Genomic DNA, 14746 nt, shown 5'->3' with positions numbered 1-14746 from the left:
CTGACCCTCAATTCCTTGATGCCCGCTCCCTCACTCTCGCCATCCGGAAATACTGCCCCAATGCTCCCATCTCCCAACTGATTCCTCGCAAGGACTCGGTCCTCATAAAATCCCCCAATGCTTCCTTCCACACCGACCTCCTCTCCCGCATCCCTCGTATCCAATTTGGCCAACGTGCAACCCTCACCCCCTACCACACCCCGTCCTCTCCCCGTCAGCCTCAACCTCCCTGACGTCCGCCGACCTTCACCGCTGTGATCACGAAGCTTAGCCCCGTGATCACGGAGGCTGAGGTGTTGGCGGAACTCAACTCCCGGCCCGACATCGAAATCCGCTCGGCCCGTCGCATCTTCAATGATGCCGGGCCGACTTTTCTCATGCGGATATTCACTGAATCCTCCTCCTCCATTGACCGCCTCCTCACCGAGGGAGCCCTCATCTACAATCAGCGCCATAAGGTGGACCCCTCCCGTTCCCCTGTCCAATCCTACCGCTGCCAACGCTGTCTCACCTACAATGACCACGTTACCTCTGCCTGCAAGAACCCCCCTACTTGTCCCCACTGCAAAGCCTCCCACTTCCTCAAGCATTGCCCCAACCTCACCTCTCCCCCCTCCTGCAACACTTGTAATGAACCACATCCTACCTACTCCTCGAAGTGTAAAGCGAAACCTCTACCAGTAACCCCTGAGCTCACCGTCCCTGTCCGTCCTGTTGATGACCCCATCCACCCCAACAACTCGCTCCGCCCTCCCCCTACTGCTGAGGACATCATCCGTTTCACCACCATTGTGCTCCAAAACATCCACCCCTTCCAGCGCTCCCACACTCTTTCCCAAATCGCCCTTGCTGCCCGTTCCATCTTCCATCTTACCACCTATGCCACTTACTCCCACAACCAGGCCCACTTCACCTTCACCCCCCTCACCACCCTCGTCTAACTCTCCACTCCCATGGTACAACAACCGTACCGTATCCTGTACCACAACATTCGCTCCCTGCCCACCCACAAACTCCTCTTCCTCCACACCCTACGTCAGCACCGCGTGGATGCCTTCGTCCTCAATGAAACCTTCCTTCAGCCCCGTATCTCCGTCTCCACTGCCCCTTACACCCTACATTGTACCGATAACCCGTACCCTCTGGCACGTGGCGGAGTTGCTATAGGCCACCTCAAGCACCTCCCTGTCCGGCCCCAACCTCTCCTTAACAATCCTGCCGAGCATCTCACCCTCAGCCTCTTCTTCCTCGCCCTTACCATCACCTGTGCCACCATTTATGTCCGCCCTCGCACCCCCATCCCGTATGATTTCCTGGCCCACATTGACCGCACCTTCTCCACCTACGTGATTGCCGCCGACCTCAATATCCACAGCCGCGATCCTGCCGACCTCCGGCGGTGGCATCAGTTTCTCACCACTCTCCAGGGAGACCTGGTTCCCCTGCCCCAGCACACCCAGCCCGAATCCAACACCACTCCTGATGTAGTCCTTGCCTCTCCCAACCTCCTTGGGCGCATCACCGCGGATGTCCTTGACCTCATTGGCAGTGACCATGCTCCTGTCCTCCTCACTATCTCTAACGGTCGCCATCCCCGCCACGCTCCTCGCCCTGACGTCCCTCCTAAACTTGTCCATGATTACTCCCGTGCCAACTGGGATGCCTACCGGGATTCCATTCACACCCAGGTTGACAGCCACGACCTTACCCTCCAGTCTCCTGATGACATCTCTCGCACTGCTGCCTTCCTGCACCAGACCTTGTCTGACGCCGTCGCCACACATATCCCCACCAAAGCCGTCCACCCTCACCGCCCCGCCCTGCCTCCACAGGCCGTCCTTCTCTTTCGGGAGTCCCGCCGCCTCTACCGCTCTTTTCTCCACACTCGTGACCGGGATACACTTACCCGCCACCGGCAATTACAGCGACACATCCGCAACCTGCTTGTTGCGAAGAAACGCCGAGCCTGGCGCCAGACATGTACCCACCTCAACACCACGCTCCCCATCAACTCTTCCAAGTATTGGTCTGCTTTCCACCGCCTTACTGGGAACCGCCCCACCCCCCAGTACCCTCTCCTCCTTAATGACCGTCCCTTTCCTGACAACCTCAGTAAGGCCAACCACTTTGCCTCCCACCTCTCTGATGTTTTTTCCATCCCAGATGATCCCCACTTTGATTATTCCCTCTTCCCTGATGTCATGGACCATACGAATACCTCTGTTCCTCCCCTTGCTCCTAGCTTCCAGTACTTGGGCCACACCCCACCATCTGCACTTAACACTCCCATCACTACACAGGACATCAGCCTCACACTCCGCACTAAACGCAACACTGCTCCCGGCCACGACTGCATTACCTACCGCCACCTCAAACACTGCCCTCCCTCCTTCCTTTCCCTCCTTGCCGCCCTCTACAATGTCATCCTTGCCACTGGCTTCTATCCCGACCTGTGGAAAACCTCCCATATCCTGATGTTCTCCAAACCCAATAAGCCTCCATCTGATGCCTCTTCCTATCGTCCTATCTGTCTCACGTCGGTGTTCAGCAAGCTCTTGGAATCCATCCTTTCCCGGCGCATCCATCTCCACCTCCACCAAAACCACCTCCTCCCAAACACCCAATGTGGCTTTCGACCTTCCTTCTCTGCTGATGACCAACTCCTCCGCCTCACTCATCTCCTCTCCCTCCAGCTTAACTCCCGTCGCTCCGCCATTTTTGTCTCACTTGACCTTGAAAATGCCTACGACCGTGTCTGGCATCCCGGTCTCCTGTTTAAACTCCAAACCTACGCCCTTCCTATCAACTACATCCGTCTGGTGGCCTCCTTCCTCTCCCGCCGCCCCTCCTACGTTACCATCCATCATGCCAATTCCCGCACCTTCTACCCCTCTGCCGGTGTGCCCCAGGGCTCTGTCCTCTCCCCTCTCCTCTACCTCCTGTACACAGCAGATATGCCCCAACCCCCCCCTCCAGTGCACCTCTTGCAATATGCTGATGACACCGCATTCCTCGCCCTCGCTCCTACCCTCCAACGGTCCCAACGCCTTCTCCAGAATCACCTTGACCTTTTTGCTGCATGGTGTAACCAATGGCTCCTGAAACTCAATCCTTCCAAGACCCAGGCAATCATCGTAGGTCGTACCACTCGCTCCTTCCGGCTCCTGGATTTCTCCCTTACTATCTGCGCACGTCCTGTCCGTCTCACCCCCACCCTCACCTACCTTGGCCTCACCATTGACCGTCACCTCACCTGGATCCCTCATCTCCGATCCATCCAATCCAAAGCCCACAACTGCCTCCGCCTCCTCAAACTCCTCTCTGGCCGGACGTGGGGGTTGCACCCCTCTACCATCCTCCACACCTACAAATCCTTAATCCGTCCCATCCTCTGTTATGCCAGTCCTGCCTGGATATCTGCCCCCCCCCAAATTCTATCAGTCCCTCCAGATCCTTGAGAGTCATGCACTCCGCCTCGCCTTCCGTATCCGCCTCCCGTCCCCCACGCGGCTCCTCTATGATCTCATTCCTTTCCCCCATCTGCTCCTCTTCCTCGAACATATCCGCATCCTCTACACCTCCCGCCGTCTTGAACCCCCTCACCCCCTGGTTGCTCCTCTCCTCTCCCATCCTCGCCCCCTACCCCGTCTTCACCGTTGTGTCCCCCCTACCCTCCATCTCTACACCCTCCATCTCCTTTCCCAAGGTGGCTTCCGTCAACTCCCCCTCCCGGATGATGCCCTCTCTCCCTCCATTTATCCTTCCTATCAACTCTGATCCTCCCTCCCCCTCCTTTCCTCTGTCCTTTCCCTGGGCTCCCTCTTCCCCCCCCCCCTTCCGTCCTGTTTCCTCCCCACTACACCTCTCCCTACCTCCCTTCTCCCCCCCAGTCCTTTTGTATTCCCCTCCTCTGCCTACCCCCCCTCCCGGTCGCGTCTGCCCCCCACCCCTCTTATGGGTCCTCATCCTCCATCAGCTCCTTTCCCGGTTCCCCCCCCTTCGCTTTTACTCTCCTTTCCCCCCTTTTTGTTTTCCCATCTCCTGTTCAGTTTCCCCCCACCTGCTCTCGACTGTGGTGTCACCTTTGCCGACTTTTTTGTGCTGTGTTCTAGTGACTATTCAGTGTTGTGTTGCGAACAGAAACCATGCTGTCGCTGGGTGTGCGTTTTATATACTTTGCGAACAGAATCCAGACTGTCGCCGTGTTTTTTTAATTGTCTATTGTTTCCCCTGTCTGCTCCGTATGTATTTTTATTCGCTTCATCATCCCTCTGTTGTTTGTTTTCATTTCCCCATTTTCTTTTCACCTTGTTACTCAATGAGTCCCCGATTTTATCGCCTGTTTTTTATTATTATTTATTCTCCTGCTCTTTGTCAGAAAACCTGTAGGCTGCAGAGCGGCGTCCTAAGCTGCTGCCAGCCCGCCCCCTTTGGGGGGAATTGAAATTCAATAAAGAAAAAAAAAAAAAAAAAAAAAAAAAGAGTTATTGCCAATATGCGACATTCCCGCTGTCCCTATACATGCGCCGCGAGCTGTACCACTTACGAGCTACAGACGCGATCGCGTTGCTCACTGTACGGCGTCCGATACTGAGCGATCAGCATGTCGGTCCCCATGGGCGTTGCACTCGCAGTCGCAAAAACGTGGGGCAAATATATTACGCGGAAGAGTTATAACAGACCGAGCCCCACTGTATGGGGGTAGTCTTTATCACTAATGTACACAGATCGAACATTTTGCACTGGAACCACATTACCCGTACACACAGCGCTGATTAGTAATCAATGCAGAGCCATCAAACTACAGAAAATATATACAACTGTCCGTATACATGGTGAAAGAGTCTGCCCACAATGGGAACCACACGTCAGCCAGACACTCTGATCACGCACTACTCTCTGCTTCTAACAGGCACACACACAATATGTAAGCACCAGCATGGAACACCATCCAGTGCATCCTCTCCGCCACATTACACAATCCACACTATCACAACGAGACCAGGAGGTCCACGCGGAAAATAGAATATCCCACCCTTTCGACAACCACTATTGCTCAGATAAGCCACCAACACCCACACATGTCCTACACAAGGGTGCACCCAACATCACAATAGTACCTCCTGTCACAGCACACAAACAATGACATGAATCAAAGACACAGGCCTGACACAAGCATAGAATTGGAGCGCCGCCTGTAATAAGCCAAAGGTGCATCCTGACGTGACAAATCTGATCATGCCACAACCATTCACTTACGATAATCACTATCAACGAACCTACCGCCCCCCCCAATACACCTTTCCTTACAACAACGTGTACCCTAACCGAACCTACGTTGTCCCCTAACCTAACCTACGTTGTCCCCTAACCTAGCCCACGTTGTCCCCTAACCTAGCCCACGTTGTCCCCTAACGTAGCCCACGTTGTCCCCCAACGTAGCCCACGTTGACCCCCAACGTAGCCCACGTTGTCCCCTAACCTAACCTACGTTGTCCCCTAACCTAACCTACATTGTCCCCTAACCTAGCCCACGTTGTCCCCCAATGTAGCCCACGTTGTCCCCCAACGTAGCCCACGTTGTCCCCCAACGTAGCCCACGTTGTCCCCCAACGTAGCCCACGTTGTCCCCCAACGTAGCCCACGTTGTCCCCCAACGTAGCCCACGTTGTCCCCCAACGTAGCCCACGTTGTCCCCCAAGGTAGCCCACGTTGTCCCCCAACCTGCTCTGTAATTGTTATACGACTCGTTCAATTAGTGTAGTGTTGCCCACCCGCAACCCTCGCAATATAGTTCGCTACTCGCACTGCCCGCTCCCCTGTGTATCGCTTCATGTTAAACACCTTGCAAGTCTTGCTGACTTTCCACATGCTCCTGCTGTACACTGTAATGTGGATGGCAGCAGGACGTACATGCCGCCCCCACCCCTCCCTACCTTGCCCCCTGCCTTCGCAAGCTGGTTGGTGAGAAGTTTGCATGTTCAATGCCCTTCGCATGCGACGTACTCAGGCTACGTTGTGGTGCGGCCTGTGTCAACTGTCCGCTGATGTCGTACGCGTAAACCACAATCTGTACTGCACATTCGTCCTTATGTACTGAATGATACATCGTGGCACATGTGTGACCGTACAACGACTGCGCCCAAAAACGGCGGACCATACAGTGCAAATATTGTGCACGCAGCTACGTGTCGTCTCCCTATGAGAGCTGGATTGCAGTGTGGTACGCCATAGAGATGTGTGGGAGGAACGGACGCCGTGGATGGCGATCAGCATGAGCTGTCTGTTGATGTAGTGGCGCGTGTATTCGGACCTAGTCGTCTCTCCTCACACACCGTGATAGCATGGTGCACCGTGTTCCATATCTGCGACATGCTACAGAGGCCGGTTGACAGTCGTTCGAGCAATGGACATCGCATACGTACGGGGGCCACCTTCCACGTGTTGTCTAGGCGTGCACATTTTGTTGCGTGTATGTGGGCAGACGTAGTGTAGTGTGGTGTGGCACCTGACACAGGTTGGTTGGTTGGTTTGGGGGATTAAAGGGACCAGACTGCTATGGTCATCGGTCCCTTTTTCCAAAGACAAAGAACACCCACAGAGAATAAAAACAAGGAACAGAATAGATCACAGACGATACAGAACAAGAGAAACGGAGACAAGGACAAGACAAAACGAACTAAAACCACACAGAGTGTGACGGTGGTTGGCCGACCATAGAAATAAATAAGGAAAAGCCAACCACTTACAAACACATTAAAAAACCAGTGGAAAATCATAGGCCAAAGGCCAGAGTCAACACAAAACAATAAAATAAAACAGAAACACTCAGAGTAAATGATAAAATCCCCCTGCCCGAATAAAACGTAAAACTAGGTCAGCCATAGTGGAGTCGTCTGTTAAAAGGGCAGGGAGCGTAGCAGGCAGCGCAAATGTCTGCCTGACCACTGCTAAAAGGGGGCAGGCCAGCAAAATGTGGGCCACTGTCAAAGCTGCCCCACAGCGACATAGAGGAGGGTCCTCCCGGTGCAGTAAATAACTGTGTGTCAGCCGGGAGTGGCCAATGCGGAGCCGGCAAAGAACTACGGAGTCCCTGCGAGTGGCTCGCAGGGATGACCGCCACACAGCCGTCGTCTCCTTGACAGCACGGAGTTTATTGCGCATTGGCAGTTCGCGCCATTCATCGTCCCATAGCGCCAAGATTTTGCGGCGGAAGACTGCCCGCAAATCAGTCTCTGGGAGGCCAACGTCCAGAGATGGCTTACTGGTGGCCTCTTTCGCCAGGCGGTCAACATGTTCGTTACCCAGGATACCGACATGACCGGGGGTCCACACAAAGACCACAGAGCGGCCGCAACAGGCGAGAGTATGCAGAGACTCGTGGATAGCCATCACCAAACGAGAACGAGGGAAACACTGGTCGAGAGCTCGTAAACCGCTCAGGGAATCGCTACAGATAACGAAGGACTCACCTGAGCAGGAGCGGATATACTCTAGGGCACGAAAGATGGCGACCAGTTCAGCAGTGTAAACGCTGCAGCCATCCGGCAAGGAACGTTGTTCGGAAAGGTCCCCTAGAGTGAGCGCATATCCGACACGACCAGCAACCATCGAACCGTCAGTGTAAACAACACCAGAGCCCAGATACGTGGCCAGGATGGAATAAAAGCGGCGGCGGAAGGCCTCTTGAGGGACTGAGTCCTTAGGGCCCTGTGCCAAGTCGAGCCGAAGGCTAGGGCGACGAACACACCATGGGGGTGTATGCAAAGTAGCCCGGAAAGGAGGTGGAACAGTGAAACCCTGGAGCCCAGAGAGAAGCTCCTTGACGCGGACCGCTATTGTACAACCAGACCGGGGCCGACGTTCTGGCATACGGACGACCGACCGCGGGAACAGGAGACGATAGTTTGGATGCCCGGGCGAGCTTAGAACATGGGCAGCATAAGCGGCCAGCAAACGTTGGCGTTGGAACCGCAGTGGAGGTACACCTGCCTCCACTAGTACGCTGTCCACAGGGCTGGTGCGGAAAGCACCAGTGGCAAGGCGTATCCCGCTGTGGAGAATCGGGTCCAGCACCCGTAACGCAGATGGGGATGCTGAGCCATAAGCCAGGCTCCCATAATCCAGACGGGACTGGATTAACGCCTGGTAAAGCCGCAACAGTGTAGAGCGGTCGGCGCCCCAGTGGGTGTTGCTCAAGCATCTCAGAGCGTTTAGATGCCGCCAACACGTCTGTTTCAGCTGCAGGATATGAGGCAGCCAAGTCAACCGGGCATCGAAAACCACCCCAAAAAACCTGTGGGTCTCCACCACAGCAAGGAGTTCGTCGGCAAGATAAAGCCGCGGCTCAGGATGGACTGTTCGGCACCGGCAGAAATGCATAACGCAGGTCTTGGCTGCCGAAAACTGAAACCCATGCACTACAGCCCAAGACTGCGCCTTACGGATAGCGCCCTGTAGCTGACGTTCAACAGCTGCAATGCCAGTAGAGCTGTAATAAAGGCAGAAGTCGTCAGCATACAGGGAAGCGGAGACAGAATTTCCCACGGCCGCAGCAAGCCCGTTAATGGCTATTAAAAACAGACAGACACTTAAAACAGAGCCCTGTGGCACACCGTTCTCCTGGACGTGGGAGGAACTATACGAGGCCGCGACTTGCATGCGGAAGGTACGACACGACAGAAAATTGCGGATAAAAATCGGCAGAGGACCCCGAAGACCCCATCCATGGAGCGTAGAAAGAATGTGATGACGCCACGTCGTATCGTACGCCTTCCGCATGTCGAAAAAGACAGCGACCAGGTGCTGACGGCGGGAAAAGGAAGTACGGATGGCCGACTCCAGGCACACCAGATTGTCGGCGGCGGAGCGGCCTTTACGGAACCCACCCTGAGATGGAGCCAGAAGGCCCCGAGACTCCAGTACCCAATGCAAGCGCCGGCTCACCATCCGTTCAAGCAACTTGCAAAGAACGTTGGTGAGGCTAATGGGACGGTAGCTGTCCACCTCCAGAGGGTTCTTTCCAGGTTTCAAAACGGGGATGACAATGCCTTCCCGCCATTGCGACGGAAACTCCCCCTCGACCCAAAGACGGTTGTAAAGATCGAGAAGGCGCCGCTGGCAGTCCACTGAAAGGTGTTTCAGCATCTGACAGTGGATGCCATCTGGCCCAGGAGCGGTATCAGGGCAAGCAGCGAGGGCACTGCGAAATTCCCACTCACTAAATGGAGCATTGTAAGATTCTGGGTGGTTGGTGCGAAACGAAAGGCTCCGACGTTCCATCCGCTCTTTAATGGAGCGGAAGGCCTGGGGGTAATTCGCAGAAGCGGAACTCATAGCAAAATGCTCTGCTAAGCGATTGGCAATGACGTCGGAGTCAGTACAAACTGCTCCATTCAGTGAGAGCGCAGGGACGCTGGCAGGTGGCCGATAGCCGTAGACGCGTCGAATCTTGGCCCAGACCTGCGAGGGAGTGACATGGAGGCCAATGGTGGACACATACCGCTCCCAGCACTCCTTCTTGCCTTGGCGGATAAGGAGGCGGGCCCGCGCACGCAGCCGTTTGAAGGCGATAAGGTGGTCGAGGGAGGGGTGTCGCTTGTGACGCTGGAGCGCCCGCCGGCGATCTTTAATCGCTTCAGCGATCTCAGGCGACCACCAAGGCACAGCCTTCCGCCGAGGGGACCCACAGGAATGGGGAATGGCAGATTCGGCGGCAGTAACGATGCCGGTGGTGACCGATTGAACCACCGCATCAATGTCATCGGTAGAGAGAGGCTCAAAAGCGGCAGTGGAGGAGAACAAGTCCCAGTCAGCCTTATTCAGAGCCCATCTGCGAGGGCGCCCAGAACAGTGGCGCTGTGGTAGTGACAAAAAGATCGGAAAGTGGTCACTACCACACAGGTCGTCATGCACACTCCATTGGACAGACGGTAAGAGGCTATGGCTGCAGATGGAAAGGTCAATGGCGGAGTAGGTGCCGTGCGCCACACTGAAGTGTGTGAAGGCACCATCATTTAACAGCGAGAGATCGAGCTGCGACAATAAATGCTCAACGATGGCGCCTCGACCTGTTGCCACTGACCCACCCCACACAGGGTTATGGGCGTTGAAGTCGCCCAATAGCAAGAAAGGTGGCGGCAATTGGGCGACCAGTGCAGCCAGGACATGCTGCGAGACATCACCATCCGGTGGAATGTAAAGACTGCAGACGGTAACAGCCTGTGGCGTCCACACGCGTACAGCGACAGCCTCTAAAGGCGTCTGGAGAGGGACAGACTCGCTGTGCAGAGTGTGAAGGACATATATGCAGACGCCACCAGACACCCTTTCATAAGCTGCTCGGTTCTTATAATAACCCTGATAGCCACGGAGGGCGGGGGTTCGCATTGCTGGAAACCAAGTTTCCTGGAGAGCAATGCAGAAGAAAGGGTGAAGGCTGATAAGTTGGCGGAGCTCAGCGAGATGGTGGAAGAAACCGCTGCAGTTCCACTGGAGGATGGTATTGTCCATGGCTGAGAAAGGCGTGACGGGACGGGGAAGGCAGATTACGCCGCTGGGTCACCTGCTGCCTCCGATTGAGCACCCGTGCTAGTGTTATCCATGGCGTCTGAGGGACCGGCGAGTTCTAGGTCCTCAGCGGACGCCAGGATCTCCACCTCGTCCTCAGACGCAGAGCTGTAAGGTGGCGGTGGGGTGGCTGCCACCGCGAGTTCCTTGGGCTTAGAGCTCTTCTTCTTTGATTTCCCACGCTGCTCCTTGGGCTTAACTGGCTGGGAGGGCTTCACCGATTCAGTCTCCGGGACTGAGGAGGATCGTTAAGCCCGTCGACCAGCTGATTGCGGGCACTTACGCCACTGGCGGTCGTCAGCCTTCCCACTGGTGGAAACCTGGGAAGGGAGGGACCCGAGGGACCCCTTGCGAGCGTGAGAAGCCGAAGAAGTTGGACACTTCTCCGGCTGAGAAGCAGGGACGGACGTCCCTGATGGGGGGGATGGTGTTGCCCCTGAGGTAGGTGGCGCAGGAGCAACCCGGTGGGTAGAGCCCCCCACTGGCAAGGGGGCAGGAGGAGTCTTACTGGTTATCGAGCTGGCTGGAAGTCGTGAAACTGATGGGGCGAGCACAGGTGTTGTAGCGGCGGCGTAGGATGACGTCATTCGCACGGGATGTAATCGGTCGTATTTCCGCTTGGCCTCAGTATAAGTCAGTCGGTCCAGGGTCTTATATTCCATGATTTTGCGTTCTTTCTGGAAGATTCTGCAGTCTGGCGAGCAAGGTGAATGGTGCTCCCCGCAGTTGACACAGATGGGAGGCGGGGCACATGGAGTATCGGGATGAGACGGGCGTCCGCAATCTCGACATGTGAGGCTGGAAGTGCAGCGGGAAGACATATGGCCAAACTTCCAGCACTTGAAGCACCGCATCGGGGGAGGAATATAGGGCCTGACGTCACATCGGTAGACCATCACCTTGACCTTTTCCGGTAACGTATCACCCTCGAAGGCCAAGATGAAGGCACCGGTAGCTATCTGATTGTCCTTCGGACCCCGATGAACGCGCCGGGCGAAATGGACACCTCTGCGCTCTAAGTTGGCGCGCAGCTCGTCATCAGACTGCAAAAGAAGGTCCTTATGGTAAATAACTCCCTGGACCATATTTAAACTCTTATGCGGTGTGATCGTAACAGCAACATCCCCCAACTTATCACAAGCAAGTAACCGTCGTGACTGGGCAGAGGATGCCGTTTGGATCAGGACCGATCCAGAGCGCATTTTTGACAAGCCCTCCACCTCCCCAAACTTGTCCTCTAAATGCTCGACGAAGAACTGAGGCTTTGTTGAGAGAAAAGACTCCCCATCAGCTCTCGTACAAACTAAGAATCGGGGCGAATAAGTGCTACTGCCATCCTGAGATTTACGTTCCTCCCACGGCGTGGCCAGAGAGGGGAACGTTTTCGGATTGTACTTTTCAGCATTAAATTGAGCCCGAGAACGCTTAGAGACTGCTGGCGGCTGGCCGCCAGCGAGAGATGATGTACCACGCTTCATTGCGGGTCATCCGCCCTGAAGCCACCTACTCCGACCAAGGGCCCTCCCCACGGGCGCCACCCAGCCGCAGCAATAGCCACCTGGCAGGACGGCCATTGCCGGGAGTCCTGATGCCCCAAGGAGATGGGCATCTACTCCTTGGCATACGTGGGGAGTTAACGGCGCAGGCATCAGTAGGGCGATCCCTGTGTTGTCAGGGGGCTACAACCAAGAGGGTACATGGCGACCCCACCACAACGGACTGGCTACCGTGCTGGATCTTAGGTGCAAAAATGGCCAAGGTCGTCGTCACAGTTAAAAGAAACACTGCAGAGTGCAGCGTGGTAATCGCCCAAGAGATCGAAAACGAGCGGGACACCATTGCAACGACGAGAAAGACGGCTATAGGTCTAATTGCACGAAGGATACAGTGCACCATGTAAGGTGCCCTTCCCCAATTGGCTCGCTCTTCGGAATAATTTAGATAGATGGAGGTCAAACCCGAGAGGGGACCATCACATAAGGCCGAAACGTTGGAGACTCCTTTTAGTCGCCTCTTACGACAGGCAGGAATACCGCGGGCCTATTCTAACCCCTGAACCCGCAGGGGGGACCTGACACAGGCATGCAATAATCGTTGAATTTGCAAATGGCGATGGACGTCTACGTTTTCTGGTGAAGTTACGCAAATGAACAACTGGTAACCCGTTGTGGTGCGGTTGTTCTCGCTAGGGGTGAATCAGTGATGGCGACGATAGGTTGAGGTACTAACCGGTTGTTCCAGCGATACCCACCATGCCGACGAAACTGAACGGCATCTGGGTGTGAAGCGATACACGGCGGTGGCTGGGTGGGACCGTCCCCGGCCGGTGAGGGGGGGCCTCCCGGCGTGCTGGCCGCGCGGTGCGTGGGCGCACGCGCTACAGCCGGCTGGTGGGGGCGGCCAGTGGCAGGCGCGCCGGCCGACGGACGCGGCAGGCGCCGCAGCGGCGCGCCGGCGCACCCTGCGCGCGGCGCCGTGCGGCCAAAGTAGGTCCTCGCGGGCCCGGTGCGAAGCGCGGTGGACATCTGCAGTGTGCTGGTCCGATTGAGGACTGTGTGCGTTGAGGATGCGCCGCCGCCCGGCGCCCGGCGCCGCGACGCCGTCTGCTGCTCGGTCGCCCCAGCGGTTCTCGCTGGTGGTTTGTATCGCAGCTGTGCGGACGTGTTGGCGCGTGCGCTGTGCTGGGAGAGTTCGCTTCGGCACCCAAGTGGGGCTTTTGTCCTTCTGTGGCGCTGGCGTTGGAGCTGCCGGTCACCGTAGGTGGCGCGTGTTGTCTCCCGCCGGCAATGTCACGACAGCACGCTCCCGGGCCTCTGTCGGCAGCGGCAAGCTCAGTTGGGAGCACGGGTGGTCGCACCGAAAGCGTCTACTCGCCTAACTCCGGGCGATTGCGCCTCTCTCGAACCCGACCAAGTACTTGGGACGGCGCTGCGCGCCGCCGGGACCTGAGAGGGTTTCGAGGTGTATTGTGCAGGGGAGCTCAGCCTCCTCCTGTTTGCAGAATGATTGAGCGGACGCTTGCGTGTTCGCGCGGGCCCCCGGGACACACTCCCGGGCGGCCGGCTGCTCAGCTCTAGTTGACGCAGCTCCCTGGTTGATCCTGCCAGTAGTCATATGCTTGTCTCAAAGATTAAGCCATGCATGTCTCAGTACAAGCCGCATTAAGGTGAAACCGCGAATGGCTCATTAAATCAGTTATGGTTCCTTAGATCTTACCCACGTTACTTGGATAACTGTGGTAATTCTAGAGCTAATACATGCAAACAGAGTCCCGAGTCTGGCGTGAGGTCAGTCGCTTGACAGCGCGTTTCGGCGCGGGCCCGCCCGTTGCCGGCGCGCCGTAAGGCACGGAGGGTCGCACTGGGGCGTATCGCTTTCCAGTCGGGCGTGCCGCGGCAGTCCTCACTCGGGGAAGTGAAGCGTCTCTTACAGTCTCTCCTTCCCAAGTAGCTCTTTCCGCCTTCCCGTGGTGCCAGACGTCAAGCTCGGCATTCTGCCTTGCGTCAAAAGGGAGAGCTGCGACCCAACCCGATGCGAAAGCGAAGGGTGCGTGGCACAGGGGGAGCTGTGTCGAGGGACCGAACACCAGTCCCTTTCTGTTTCGCAGGGCACAGACCAGCAGGTGCTCTGCATGCCGGCGACCTCGTTTGTCGGCGTGGGATCACGGCGCGAGTCGGCAAGGGTGCTTCGCCGCGCCCCTGGGTAACCGGGGCGTGTTCTGCCAAACCAAGGTGGTGGTGACATCGCCTGGGCCAGGTTAGATGGGCCCAGACCGCCGAACGACTGGGGGACCGACCCACCACCTGAGTAGGAGTGGGTCCTTGGCCTTCAGGTGGAAGCTCGGGCTAGTAGGCGGCGAAGGGCGAGGGGTGCATCCGCCTCTCCGGAGTGCGGGGTGCACTTGCCGAGGAGCGTCGTGTGAAATCGTCGACGACGGGGCCTTCGACGAGGACCAGTGCGCTGGCAACGGCGCGCTGAACCTGGCAGCTCTGATGTGCCCTTGACCTAGGGGCGAGGTTGGTGGGCGAGCTGCAGAAGTCCCCCCCCCATGCCAGAGGAGCCGGTCCGGGGCAAGAGACGGGCTCCCAACTTTTCACTCGTCTAACTAATCATGGCTGACCAGGAGGCGAGTGATCTTTGTGCGATTTCGAGGGCGAGTGTGTCTACTGTCCCTACC

This window comes from Schistocerca piceifrons, unplaced genomic scaffold, assembly GCF_021461385.2.
Source record: "Schistocerca piceifrons isolate TAMUIC-IGC-003096 unplaced genomic scaffold, iqSchPice1.1 HiC_scaffold_936, whole genome shotgun sequence".
NCBI lineage: Eukaryota > Metazoa > Arthropoda > Insecta > Orthoptera > Acrididae > Schistocerca > Schistocerca piceifrons.
Note: the sequence above shows the minus strand (reverse complement) of the source record.